The following is a 14,530-nucleotide window of genomic DNA, read 5'->3' as shown; positions in this document are numbered from 1 at the left end:
TTCCGAGGCACCCAAGGTCCAGGTCAGAAATCTGCAGCAATGTGAATGAGGACAGGTCAGCTGGGCTGATGTGGGGGGGAAAACCTCTTGGAGGCTCCCACACTGGGGTCAAACTCTTCTCTGAGCCGAGAGGAGTAGTGAAGGTCTGGGGGCGTGTGTGGGGAAGGTGCTTCGAAGTCACAGCTCCTTTGCTCTGAGAGCGAGCGACAATATTAGAACAAGTGTGGGGTAGGTAGGCTGTCACTGATTTCACTGTGTGGTGTCGAGAAGTCCCGTCCCCCACTTCCGTGGACTCCCCCTCTCTGCTCTAAGCATCCAATAACTTAACTTCGCTGCCTGAGGCTTCGCTTCCCGCCGGTCCCCGCCTCCCCGCATCTTAGCGCTGTCCGCGGTGCTGATCGCCAATCTCCTGATTGCCGTTTCCACCAGCTGGGATCTCTGGTGCGCCCAACCTCTCCGCCCGGCCTCCCACCTCTCCTTCTCCAGGCACCTCATGCATAAATCACGGGGCGGGGGGGAGGCAGGCTTGGTTCCCCCTGCGCCGGGAAGCTGCTGACCCCTCCCTCGCTCACACAGGGTTTTGCAGCAGTGGTGGCAGCCGCCACTGATTCGGGCACTGGGGAGGCAATTGATTCGTCTACCGCTAGCAGCCCGGAGTTGCCTACGCGGACGCGGACGACAGAGAGAAAGAGAGAGAGAGAGAGAGAGAGAGAGAGGGAGGGAGGGAGAGGCTCACAGAGCGAAAACCTTCTTCCATGTGGAAGGCAGTCTGAGGAAGCCACTGTCTTTGCCTTGTCCACCGACGGGTTTCAGTTTTCTCCTCTTCTAGCAGTGGTATTTCTTTTCATCTTGGTCCTGCACAATTTAGGGGTAGTTGTGTGTGTATGGGGGGGGGGGTGGGAAAGAGGGAGAGAGAAAGAGTGCTCGTGCTTTGATTTTATTTTGGGAAGAGTAGGAGAGTCAAATGAACAATTTTTTTTCAGGCACCTCCACCGAGCTTTCAAACCAAGTCATTGGGAGTTAGCATCTTCCTACCCAGCAGGGAAGGGAGGAGTTGGCAAGAATTCAGCTCGCCCATTCCACCTGAAATCCGCTGGTGTTGTGGTAAGTGATATTCTTCTCAGTTGCGCAAATGAGTTAGGGGTATTGGAATCCCAGTTGCGATGATGTGTGTACATGAGCCGATGGGATGGAGGGGAGGTGGGAGGGGAGGGGTATGGAGGAATAGCCATGTTATTTGCCCACGTTCTGCAGTGTTTTATTGCCTAAATGGTACCCCAAAGCCAGATGAGATTTCAGCTCAGTGCCCAAGGAGGGGGTAAGAGATGCTCATATTTTAGGCAATGGAATAAAATTTGTGGCTTCTGCCCAGTTTGCCCTCTTCCTTGCAGCAGAAGCTGGGAAAGTAGCCGGCAGTTCTCTGAGAGAGTTAACCCTTTGTGGTGCTGGCCAGCCTGGCATAGAGGGTCCCTGTGTGTTCTGATCTAGCGAGTGGGCACCTTGGCCCTGGATGGGAAAGGGTCACCCGAGGCTGGAAGGTCACCTAGGCACACCAGGTGAAGCTTGTATAGGACAGGGCTTGGATGGTACCATCTTCCAGGGAGGTAAAGGAATAATTTAATTGTGGTGTTTTTTGCAAGCTTGGCTGTTCTAAGCTTCCTGGGAGTCATGAAAGGACCACAGTTTGCTTGGCGTGAGTGGTCAGGCAGGCCAGAGGGGAGCAGCCAGCTGTCTGCTGAGCAGACGGTGTTTTATTTTCACAGGTGGTGTAACCTGTAAGTTCAGGTATGGGGGAGTATATCCTGGCATCCTTGAGCCTGTCTCTGAGTAGGAAAAGAAGGGAACAGGGTTTGTTCAGATTCTGGGGAAGGGCTCCAGCTTCAGATCCGTTCCAGGGCAGGCCATGCTCCACTCTAGCTTCTGTTTCTGAGATCCTGATGGAATAAGCCTGCACCAACCTGTTAGTGAGGAGGAAGTGGAGGTCTTTGTGACCGAATCCAGAAACCCACATTTAATTTTAAAATGCCTTTGCTGCTAATCTGTGACCCATCAAAAGGGGATTTCTCTTTGCGGTCTGCTTTGATTACATCTACCTTTCTGGAAATGAACGTCCTTATTTTTAGCATCTTCGTCATTATCTCAGGGGCCACCTCAGGCTTCTGCAGCCCCAAGGATTTCCTCTTTAGGTTCTTGCACTTAGAGGTGGGAGGAGTAAAACATCAGCCCCAGAGACCAGAAAGCCTGAAATGGGAGCCGGGCTCACTCTGCAATTTTCTCCAGCCCCAGAGCCAAGTGGGGACGCCAAAATCCCAGGGCGTGCGCCTGGTCAGGCAGAACATGTGAGGCAGAGGGGAAGGTTGCTGGGTGGTTAGTGCCAAAGATTTGGTCCTCAAAATCCCAGGTTTCCCTCGCTAGGTGACCTCAAGGAGGAAGTTGCCTTAGTCTCCTCCTTGGGAAGTCTCAAGTGTGAATGATGAATGTGAGGAAATTTGGTTTAAATAAGGAGCCACAGATCTGGCCATGGGTGATATTTAAAATATTGAACTTTGGGCACTAACGGGATCAGGATGGACCATGGTGGGGCCCTGGCGTGGGGGATCTTAGGGGTCCCCTGCTGTGCTGAGTGTTAACCCTTTAATTGCTGGATTAAGGGGAGGTTTGGGGGAGCCTGGGGGGGGCATCAGGGGGACCACGGGGACCTCAGTGCAGCGTCTCCATCCAGCGCGGGCGTATTTTAGTGTTTTAATGACTGGGTTAGCCATGCAGTACGTGCCGGCCCAGCTGAGGTAGCCGGGACTCGTCGTCCGCATGTGGGTGCTTTTCAAACACCTCCTTGCAGCCTCACTTCCTTGGGGGTGGCTGAGATCCAGGAGGCTGCCCTCCCTCCTCCCCAGCACATTTGAAATGGTGCATTGTGGTGCACCAGGCAGAGGGAAACGGAGGCTTCTGGAAAGAACCTTAGACTTGGATCAGGAGACCCGGCTTGCAGCCCCAGCTCTGCCTCCCCTTTCCAGGCCTCCGTTTCCCCATCTGTGCGATGAGGAGGTTGGTCTAGGTGGCCCCTAGGCCCCTTTTAGCTCTGAGATCCTGTGACTGTGTGATGGGGGGGTGTGTGTGCTTGCACACTTCTAGGAAGCATCAGCCCAGTGTTTGGGAATTTGTCATGTGTATTGAGGAGCTCCTGTTTGGGGTGAAGGGGGATGGGGGTCTCTTATCAGATCTTTGCCGGGTTCCTAGAATCCGGTGCTCAGCTGGAGAGAGACCTGCTTTATTCATGGCCTCCGATTCACAGACATGCAGATCTGTGGCCCTTAAAGGCCCGCTAGAGACTTATCCCAGGGGTGGTGGCCAGGACCCCTTTGAGAACCTCCACTCTGAACGATGCTTATTCACGCAAACACACAGCATCAGGAGGTTCGTGGACTCTCCCTGATGCCTATCCGAGCACCCCAAGTTCAGAACCTCTGATCTAGGCTTCACGGGTCTCAGAGAGGGAAAGCAACTTGCCCAAGTGCGCCCAGTAAGTTATGGCACAGCAACACCAGCATCTACCATCATGAAGACAGGGCCTCACCCCGCACTCCTGCCTCTGGCTGCCTCCCACCTCCCCCACCCAGGTGGGGTGCACACGGAGGGTTTCAGCAGCCCTCTCCAGCCTGCGCTGGTGATCGGGAAGCATAATTGTGGCAACAAATGTGGACATTTCCTTCCTCACTGGCAGGAGACAGGCAGCAGCCCGAGATAATGCAGTTCCAGCAGGGTGGCCTGGAGAGGCCGTCTCACCGGCTCGCTCTGCCTTTTTCCCTGTTCTCGCTGCTCCTACACATCCAGGCTGCCCGTTCCAGGCTGCGTGTTCTGGTTGGGCCGGCTGCTCCGGGGGTTATTTGTAGGATGTGGTACTTAACCCTCTCTCTCTCTCTGTGGGTCACAGAGGGTTTGTGACTTTCTAATAAAAACCACCCTGACATATGGACCTGTCTTCTGCTCTTTATCCCCTTGGAGCGGGGAGCTGGTGGTAAATGCAGACAAATCAGGAGTCGATGTGAAGACGATGAGAAGCAAACAGCACGGTTTATTTCTGTTGAGCGCTGTGGATGTAACCTGGGATAAAAATAAATCCGGGACCCAGTAGTGGTGGGCTGGAGCCAGCGAGCTTCAATTACTCAGCTGCCACCCAGGATGGAGATCCTTGACGTGCTGGAGAGTGAAGGAGGCACCACAGAAATAGCCTCCTCTCCTTCCTGCCCCCCCACCCCGCCTCGTCTGCCTCCTCAACCAGCCCTTCGAGGGGCTGTGGTGTGGGACTCTGGGAACAGCCAGACCCGAGTTCGAATTCTGACTCCAGTGCTTCCTTGCTGGATGACTTCAGGCAAGACTCTTAACCTCTCTAAGCCTGTTTCCTCAGTTAGTTATATTAAGGTAGTATGGTGTGGTGGCTAAGAGTGTGGGCTCTGGGGATAGACCTCTTAGGTTTAGATCCTGGTTCTAGTACTTTCCATTGTGTCAGTTTACCTCTCTTGGCCTCAATTTTCCATCTGTAAAGTGAGGATAATAAAGAAGATGTGGGAGTTTTAAGTTAATGCTTGCACGGTGCTTAGGACTGAGCTGGCCAGGAGTAAATAGCCAACACACGTTAGCAATGGGGACGATATTGATGATAGTGACAGTGAAATTACCCCTGGCTGAAACAGGAGTGGGGTGAGGTGGAGGAAGGTGGATCCTTCGGGCCAGCTGAGCAGCTTTGGGACCCAGGAGAGACGCCGTGCCTTGCAGACAGGAGGCTTCCCGTCCACTTATTCCCTCCGTGGGCTGCGTGCAGTTGCTGGAGGTCCCAGACCTCAGTTTCTCCATCTGTGAAATGGGCATAATGACCTTCTTTCCTTAAAGCTTATGAGGCCCCGAGGAGAGACAGCGGCTGTGAGGGTGGTGGGCAGGCTCTGGAGCGAGGGGCCCAGGAGGGGAAGCCCCGCTGAGCTGTGAGTCTTTGTTCCTCCAAATCCTGGGGAGGCTTTCGCTGAGTCATCCGCTCTCCAGCCCAGAGCCTGTGGATTTTTCCTAGGAGCCGAGCTTTCCCCCTCTTTCCTGCCATGGGGCATGCCCTGCCTTCCACGGCGCTCCTGCACAGGGCTCCCGAGGGGCTGCAAGGCCAGCTCCTCCAAGGCCACGGCTGTGCTGTCTTCATTTTTGGAGTCGAGGTTAGCACACAGCAGGGGCTCAGCAATGACTTGCATGAATGAATGAATGAACGAATGAAACCTCAAGTGATGGACTAGTGGATGGGTCAGTTTGGGGGAGGTGTCTTTGGACTAGGGTCCAGCCAGAGACCAGTATGCAGTCGGCACTTAATTAGCGTTTGTTGATTATGATGTGTCACTGGTGAAGAGTTTGGAAGGCTTTCATCTCGAATCTGCTACACGCTAAGGACAGGCCTCTCTCTCCTCCTGCCAGAGCATCCACTGACGTTTATTCACGTGTTGCACACTTATTGAGTACTTATGGTATGCCTGGCACCATGGTGGGGATTGGGAATAAAATGGTGACAAAGACACAGTCCCTGGGGATTTAGATAAAGTAAGTCACTGCGTACAAAATGTGATCTTTTGGGGGGTGGTGCCAAGAGGGCTTCCTTAGTCGCCCTTTTTAGGGTGTCTTCACTCAGCCCACGGCTCTCTGAAATGCCGTCATTAAAATTTCGTTCCTTATCTTAAGGCTTTGCTCTTGGACGAAGAGCAGATGCTCTGGGGTGGGATGAGGCATCCGGCCTTCTTGGGCATTTCCCTTCGATGAAGAGGAGCTGTGAAATCCTCTGTGAAGAGTGAGGGGAGAGCCTTTCCGGAGCGGGGCGTGGAGTCTGCGCATGCAAAGCTTGCGGGTGGAAGAGAGGGCGGAAGGCAGAGAAAGGCAGCCGTGGCTGGACTCACATCCTGCTGGGGGCTGAAAAGCTCTCGGTGCCCTAAGGAACCCAAGGCAAATTCTTGGGTTGTACCCTCGACCTTCTCCCTCTGAAGCTCTGAGTGCGGGGCCCTGGGACCCGTGTTTTCACAAGCCTCCGCTGCTAAAGGAGTTTTTTTGAAATGTGAAAACACTTTTACAGCTGTTAGTTATAACAGTTCTAGCTGTGTTTCGAGCCTCAGACTCTTTGCCAAGGTCCCCCACCCCCAGCCCACCCATCATCCCCCAGGGGGCTGAGCAGGGTAAGAATTGAGCTGTTGCCTCCTGGGCATACCCCATTTACTTTCTGCTACTGGCTGCCTCAGTTTCCCACAGGAGCTGGCCCCAGCAGGGCTGACCCTGTTCCTTGCTAACCTCAGAGCACTCCAGGGAGTCGCTTCTTTCTCAGCGGGGACCTGGGGACTTAGCTTATCAGATGCTCCGTGGCGAGGCCGCAGTGACCAGCTCTCCAGCCTGGCCAGGCCTTTGGGGCTTGAGGGCACAGAGCTGGCTCTTCTTAACCCAACTCGGCCCTCCGTTTGGGGCAGGGAAATGTGGGAGGCGGTGGTGCCGAGGCACCAGGCTGCCGTATGCAATGTCATTGTGGTTTCCTCGAAGTAATTGTCTTGCTGTCATTAGTTTTAATGCCATAATGCGCGCTTAAATCTCATTGTGATGGAGCCGTGTCAGACTCGGGCTTAGGAATCCGGCTAGGGAGCGGGATGACATGGCTCAGGAAGCTGGTGTTTCTGCCCACCCCTCTGCAGTTAATCAGCAAGAGGAAACCCAGCTGACAGCATCCTAATGCCGTTTGGTTTGTGAAAGATTTATTTGGAGAGACAGGGGGGAAAAAATCTCCTCATCTTTCAATATAATCTGCTTGAATTCGTTCAGCTGCCTTTTCCTATCTTTTTGTCTTTTTTCTTCCTTTTTTCCTTTTTTCCCTCTTTAATGCATCTGCACAACGACAAGCAGCAACTCGTGAATGGAAGCAGCTTTCAGTAGAGAACAGATTATGTAAGCAGGTTTCGCTGCCAGCCTTGATGACGGGCCGGCGTTCTGGGGCTGCTGAGAAGAGAGGGGATTTCCCGAACTTCGTGGGGAGGCCCTCAGTGTGAGATGCTGCCCCAAAGCATCTGCGTGGTCCATTCTGTCCCACAGCTGCCCCGCTCTCTCCGTCTCCCTCTGCCTGTTGGCCTCTCTCTGTCACAGTGGCCTGTGTCTCTGCATCTCTGGCTCTCTCTCCCCTTTTCACTGCCCCGGATCCCTTCCCTATCTTTCTCACCCTTCAGAAATTCCCCATCTCCCTTCTTGTGTTCCCTCTTTCCTCCCCTTCTTTCTCTCTCTCCATCTCTCTGGGCCCTGCTGCTGGCCTCTCCGCTTCCTTTCCTCCCGCTATCTGCCTCTCCTGCTCCTGCCCTTCATCAGCCCGTCTGTGCAGACATGCCCATGGGGCTTGTGAAGGAAATGCATTTGTGAGTCTCCGAGACCCCGAGTCAGGCCTCCAAGTAGGGTGACCAATCGTCCCAGTTGGCCTGGCCCTGAGGGGGTTTTTGGCCCACAGGACCCTGTGTGTTAAACCTGGGACAGGCTCGGGCAAACCTCTGCGTTGAATGATTGGAATTTTGTAGAACTTTCCAGAGCCCAGAGAGGCAGCTTTCTGGGCGAGTCCCCTGCCCTTCTGCTTGGGAGAGGGACATGGTGGTCTCTGCAGCCCTCCCCAGCCTTGGCATTCTCTGCATGGCTCTGGGGCGTGAAGATGACCCAGGCACCAGAGGCCCCAGGCCAGTCAAGGGCAGGGCGCCGACCGCCTCCTCCTTCCCCAATCTCCTCCCCTGACCAGACTGACCGCTCAGCCAGGTGTTCGTTCCTTTGTCACAAGAGGCGATGTGGCGAGACATTGCAGGTGCCTCCATGCCAGACGTTCTCAAACTTGAGCCTGTGTCCGAATCCCCCGGAGGACAACTAAAACATGGAGTTTCTGATGTCAAGGGACCAGGATGGGGCCCAAGGATTTGCACGTTTAACACATCATTCCCGGGTGATGTGGATGCTGCTGCTCCAGGAACCCCACTTTGAGAACCGCTGCTTTCTGCAAACTCCCTTCCCCGTTCATTCATCCCCAAATACGGACCGGATACTGCCATGTGCCAGGCTCTGTTCTAGGCAGTGGGACTCGGCAGTGGGCAGTTCCCTGCCATCCTCGAGCTTACAGTCCGGGGAGCAACAGAGGCAGTACGCAAGTGAATAATCAGCAAGATGATCTCAGACCGTGTCTAGTGCTGTGAAGGCAATGGTGTGACAGCAGAGAGTGACAAGTGGTGGGTTGGGCGGAGATAGTGAATTTAGTTAAAAACGGGTGGCCGGGGAGGTTTTTGGAGATGGTAAAGTTTGGATTGAGAGCTGAGTTTCTAGAAGGAGCCAGAACAATTCAGGTGGGGGGAACAGCAAGTGCAAAGGCAGAGACAACGGTGGTGTCTTGAAGGAACAGCGACAAGGCCAGTGAGTGGGGTGAGGGGAAGTGAGGGTGACAAGGTGGTTGGGGGGCCGGGGCGGGGTCACGTGGGACCTGCCAGCAGAGACGAGGAGTCTGGATTTGGTTTTATGTGGGGGGAAGGCCTTATTCAGGAGAGTGACATGACCTAATTTACAGTTTTGGTAATGATCACTTGGGTTTCTGAGTGGAGAACCGACTGCAGCGGGCAGGGGTGGAAGCCGGGAGACCACCGGGGGGGCCCCGTGATGGGGCCATGGGCCAGGTGGTGGCAGGGATGAAGGGGGTCAGGTTTGGGCTGTGCTCTGCATTAGCGCAGATGGGTCTCACCCCTGGGTCAGACGTGGGGTGGGGGGGTGGGGAGAGTCGGGGTCCACTCTGGGGACAAGGACCCGTTCTTGGCAGTGGTTCCTCAGTTGTGATTCTGGGGCCTTGGCTGCAACCAGGGGCTGGTGGGTTAAGAGGCAAGACCCACAGGACGAGCTGAGTGCGGGGCCTTTCAGGGGAGTCTGCAATGACCGTCCCACGCTGGCTACCATGTGCATCCGCCTCTCCCCGGGGGAAAAGGAGCAGCTCGGGGTTTCTTCCTCCCCTGAGCAGTGGCTGGATTAATCTGTCAGCGTTAAGCAGGATATTGGAACTTGGCGAAGACGATGAAGCCACTGGAAGTGGCTGCCGCCGCTGTGTCAGGCCGGGGTGTCTGGCCAAGTCTTTCTCCCAGAGGTCTGGAGATGGGGGGCTTGTAGGAAAGGCTGATGGGCAGCACGGAAGATGCGAGCTCCTGGCGTCTGCAGCTTGCCCGCTAATCGTTAGAGACCTACCTGTTGTTTACCAGCGCCAGAAGGGAACCATCGGCATTGGGCATGCGCCACTGGAGAATGGCACTTGTGCTGGGGCAGGCCGCCCCTCGGGTGGGAGACTGCAACCTGCAGACGGCGCCACCTGTCCTTTGCTTTTCAGAAACAGAGCCGCTGCTGTTTCTTTAGATTTGTTTCTCTTTCTTCCCTTGGAACATTTCTCTGGCCGGGCCAGGCCTCTGTGGCGTCTGTGCATCCTCTGCAGAGGGGTCTGGGCACATGTCATCTCCTGAACGGTGCATTAGCTCTCTGGAGAGAAATCTCCAGGGAAAAATAACTAGTGCTCGCATGTCGGGGACCAGGAGGGCCTTGGCACCTGATTATAGCCTGAGGAGAGCTGGCCTCCTGTGTGGCCTCTCAGTTTTCCATGGAGAACTCATCCGCACGGAATGTGGGTTTTGGCACGAGGCTCTGAGAGGCATCCTCCTCTCTCCTTTCCTGGTACGTGACCCGTGTTGATCCTCGCTGCCCTCTGTCTCAATTTTTCGTTATTTATTCTCTTTTATCCCCATACTCCATTCCCCTCCCCTCCCAGGCAACCCTTCTATTCTGTTTAATGGACATCTCTTTTGTTTGTATACGCACCTTCAAAACATGTACTTTTAGTCTATATAAATGTGGGGGGGTCAGATAATTAGGTGTTTACATCCCCCCCACATTCTGCCAGACTTATTCTGGGGGGGCATGTCTGTGTGTTGGGGGGCGGTTTCCTGACTGAGGCTGAGACAGTGCCCACCCCGGTGAGTAGTCATTTCCTGATCCACGTGGAGACCCTGGTCCTCCTCTCCAGTCAGCCGCACGAGCCACCTCGGTAGGCCTGGGCTCCTCCTCGAACACTGAGGTGGCCTCTCGAAATGGACTGGTGGCAACGGAAAGGCTCCTCTTGGCCCCGAATCTGCTCAAAGTGTAAGACACTACAGACGCTGTGGTGGGAGACCTCAAGTGGCCAGAGAGGCCCCCAGAGACACCCGAAGGCCTGGCATGGAGCAGACTCAGCTCTGGAAAATCCTGGTTGTCATGGCAGCAGGTCTGGGAGCCTGAGTCTCAGTGGGACACCACAGGCCTGTTCTGGTTGACACGGCCTGTCAGGGCGGCCTCACGTCTCCACTGTAGGGTGGTCTCTGATGCCCTGGCCGGCTTCCCACCTGCCTTCAGCACTCCATCACCCTCTTGCTAGAAAGATCACTGAGCTAAAAGTCTATCCGAGTGGGTTGAAGTCCCAGCCGTGCCACATGGTAGTTGCATCCTGGAGCTGTAGTTTTGTCTGGAAGCAAATGAATCGAGGGCTTGTCCACCAAGGCACAAAGCGGTCACGGGGCCAAGACCCTGCGCTTTGCATTTCGTGAGTCACCTCCTTTAATCCTCACAAAGCCGTGGGAAGGAGGCGTCATGATTATGCCCATTTCGCAGACCAGGACTCTGAGGCCCCAGAGAACGGAGAGGCCTCAGTTCCCCCAAATCCACGCTGTCAATAAAGGATAGAGTCAGGGACTCGCACCCAGATCTTCTGGACACCAAAGTCAAATATTGAACTTTTGTAGCAAGGAAGTGAATCTCCCAGGGCCTCCTTCTGCTCTGTGAAATGGGGTGTGATCAATCACCTGCTCAGAGTTGGTGTGAAGATCAAGCAACTTAGAGATTTTCTTTTTTAAATCTAAAACTGCGTAGAAGTGGATTCTCTAGGGTTCAGCTCCTCCTGGTTTGGATTTAAAGCGTGAATGCCCTTCCAATGAAGGACTGGGCCACACTGATCAGTGGCAGGCGGTGTGCTCAGTGGTTAGATGCACAGCCGCTGTCTCCAGACCTCCTTGGAATTCTGGCTGAGCCACTGGCCCGCCGGTGACCTTGGGCAAGTCACTTGGCCTCTCTGGCCTCAGTTTACTCGCCTGTAAGATAGGAATAATAATAACACCTCCCTCATAGAGTTGCCCTGAGGATTACATGACTTTATATATATTTATATGAAGCACCTGGAACAGCGCCCAGCACGTGGCACACTGTGTAAACGTCAGCTGTTCGTTATTGTGCAGAACTTAAATTAAAAAAGAATTACCTCTAGAGTCAACATTGTGTCACAGTAACCTCCTAGAGAGGAGAGTTGGAATTAGCACCTCCATTTGCAGAGGAAGGAAGGAAGCCCCCTACAGATCAACCAATTTCCCAAGCTCCCAAGCTGAGTTAGGGACCAGAAAAATGTTTAGTGTCCCCAGATGACAATGGCCAAGCCACAAAGTTCCAAAGCGTAGCAGGTGCACCAGGTCAACGACAAAGGGTAAATCCAACAAAAGCAACACAGTGACAGTCACGGACAGGCTGGAAGGAAAGCAGACAGTTCATTTGGTGGCCTCAGGATCCCTCCCGATGGGCCCAGCAGCTGGAGCTGTGAGCGCTTCCCAGTGGTGCAAGTGGACACCACACCTGCTCCAAGCCGCAGCACGCCTGGCCGCAGCACGCCTGGTCACCGGGAGCACCCTCTCTCCCGAGGGCGGGCCGCCAGCAAGAGGGGATCTGTGACGCTCCAGCTTGGACAATCTGGGGCCAGGGGGCTACTTCTCATGCTTTTTTGGAAGTTGGGACCCCTCAAGCTTCTGTGCCGATCCCCCTGCATGTGCCATCAGCAAACCTCAGGGCTGTCTGTTCTCAGCGTCGTCAGTACCAGGCACTATAAGACCCGACTAGTCGGTGGGATAGCCCAGCATTAGGAGCTCAGCATTGAGAGGGCAACACTCCTCGGATTCAGACCTCCCGTTCACCCCTTTCTAGTTGCGCAGACTTGGCCAGTTACCCAAGGTCCTCGTCCCCCAGCTTTTTCCAACTGTAAAATAGGGGTGCTGTTCATAGCACGTATTTTGTAGGGTTCTCGTAAGGATCAAATGGGTTCACGGGCTGAGCTCCCAGGACACTGTCGTTGTCACCATTGGGATTATTTCTTAGCAGCCAGTACAGACTCATTCTCAGATCTTTGGATCTTCCTAATTCAGGAAAGTTCTGGGAGGCCACTCACCTATGCTAGTGGTTTCCAAACTCGGATCTGGCCCATAATAAAGTTCCCACTGGCCCTGGAGAAAGCAGGAGAGTTAGGCGTTTACAGATGGGAAAAATGTCCCCAACTAAATTTTCCTAGAACGGATTCTCCCTTAGCTTGATATTAAGTCTTTTCAGCTCATTTAATGTTAAAATATATCCTTTAAAAATGAAGCATTGGCAATAGTTGATAGTAATTTCTTTTTCTAAGAAAACTTTGAGGGCCCTCCTAGGCAAATAACAAAAATTGCCAACCCTACAGAGGCCCCCTTAAATGTGGGAGGGAATTCCACTCATTTGAGAGGGCTAATTTGGTCCCGTCATTAACCTCAGTGTGTGCGAGAATCTCCTGGGGTGTTTTTTAAATGCAGATCCTTGAGGTCCATCCGCAGAAATTCTGGTTCAGAAGGTTCGGGGTTGTGCGCAGGAATTTGCAGTATAAAGAGTTTCTTGATGATTCAGTGGCAGCTGGTCCACGGGTCTTTCTGGGAGGAACGCTGCTCTTTCTGGTTCTTTACCACGTGAAGCTTCCTCCCCACTCCCTGGGCAATGGGCTTGAATGCCTCCAGTGAGGGAGGCTCAGCACCACGCACGTTGTCGGACAGGCCCGGTGAGCATGCGTCCTTCCTGAGGTTGACTTAGATCTGACCCCTGTCGCTTCTGATCATTCTTCCTCCTGGAGCTTAACTGCAGAAATAAAATTCCTAAGACATAGCCTGATCCTTAAGAGTTAAATGCACGTTAGGAGGTGATTGCATGAGGCTAAGAGTCTGAGCTCGTTTTCATTAGAGGGAGAACTCAGAAGTGACGGTCTAGCCTCCTCTGTGTTGTAATTTGGGCCCCCCTCAACCAACATACAATTGTTCGTTCATTCAGTCAATAAATATTTATTGACCCTCTGTTACCATGGAAGTCCGATGACTTCAGATGCAAGGTGGACTCAGTTTCCACGTTTTCCTCATAAAACGATCAATTTCCCCCAACCCCACAAAATGTTTTTCAGACTTAAATAAATAACCTTTCAGGGATGTAGATGAAATGGTCAAATGCCCATTTATAATATTTGACCCGTTAATTGTATCACACACATACTTAAAATCACATGTTGTATAAAATAATCAGTGAATCCATAAAAACTGTGCTTTTCTGCCCTCGATATATATCGAAAAAAAATTAACAAACCAGAAAAGTAAAGAGAGTTTTATAACTTTAATCAAAGTTGTCTACTGCAAATAACTTTTGGTGAAGAATGGGAAGAGGAAGAGATATCATTTGGAGTTGCCTGATGGTTGAAAAGCTTAGAAAGAATTCACGTAAACTATTTGGTTATTCAGAACAAAGTAAATTGAGACAGGTGGCTTGGCAGTATGAAAAACATTTTAAGGACCTGGATAGAAGGTGAATTTCTGCTTCTGCTTCCTACCTGAGGAGTATTTGGTTGGGGCATCCTTGTCTTCTATTTGGTCTTTTTACGGTATTTGTCAGGCACTGTGCCCACTGCTGGAATATAGTAGAAAGTAATTTAAATTTGGTATCTTCCATCAAGGAAGTAGACATGAATCAGTAATCATGCAAATGGACGAGCACAAATCTATGAAAGCATGTCACAAAGAAATCTGACCTAATCTGGGAGGGCTTCCCTGAGGAAGTGACATTTGATCTGGGAGCTGACGCATGAATAGGAGTTAACTGAGTAAAGGGACGAGAAAAGAACATTCACGGCAGTGAGAACAGCATGTGCAAAGGCCCTGAGGTGGCATTCAAGGATCTGAACAAAGGCCAGCATGGCTGGAACACAGGGTCGGGGGTAGCTCAGTGTGAGATGAGGTTGGTGGTACCTGCAAGGCCATGGTGTGGCAACCTGTCTTTATTCTGAGGGCAATGGGGTGTCACAAGCAAAAGGATGACCCAAGAAGATCTGTTTTGAAAAGGCCTCCCTCATTGCAGCACAGAGGAAGGACTTGGGGAGATCTGACAAATACTCTGACCCAGAAACAGCTTCGTGCATTGGCCAAGCCCGCCACCCCCATCCCACCCTCTTTACAGCGCTGACTCCCTGGGAAGGAGGACAGAGGGACCCTAAGCAGGGAGAGGTTGCGTTCAGCATTTAACCATCGTGTGAGCTCCTCCCTGAAAACATGGAGGATGAGAGTGGAGAGAGGAGGGAGGGATGGTTGCCGGTCTCCCTGGCTTTAACCCCAGCTCTGCTGCTGTGTGACTGGGA

General features: G+C 52.9%; 1 protein-coding gene across 4 annotated transcripts in view; it reads left to right on the top strand.

Annotated features, from left to right (window-relative positions):
- The first annotated feature begins 302 nt into the window (after positions 1 to 302).
- RPH3A (rabphilin 3A) overlaps positions 303 to 14,530 on the top strand; it is a 95,562-nt gene continuing 81,334 nt past the window's right edge. For 2 of the 4 annotated variants that reach the window (XM_070275463.1, XM_003365490.5), the window contains exons 1-2: positions 303 to 441; positions 984 to 1,104. The gene's annotated coding sequence lies outside the window, so the exon portion shown is untranslated. Of the gene's footprint in view, positions 835 to 983; positions 1,105 to 14,530 lie in introns of all 4 variants that reach the window. The other 2 variants (XM_014727594.3, XM_014727593.3) reach the window with 2 other exon arrangements.

Source organism: Equus caballus, chromosome 8 (genome assembly GCF_041296265.1).
Source record: "Equus caballus isolate H_3958 breed thoroughbred chromosome 8, TB-T2T, whole genome shotgun sequence".
In the NCBI taxonomy this organism is placed as follows: domain Eukaryota; kingdom Metazoa; phylum Chordata; class Mammalia; order Perissodactyla; family Equidae; genus Equus; species Equus caballus.
Note: the sequence above shows the minus strand (reverse complement) of the source record. Positions and strands in the feature narration are given on the sequence as shown.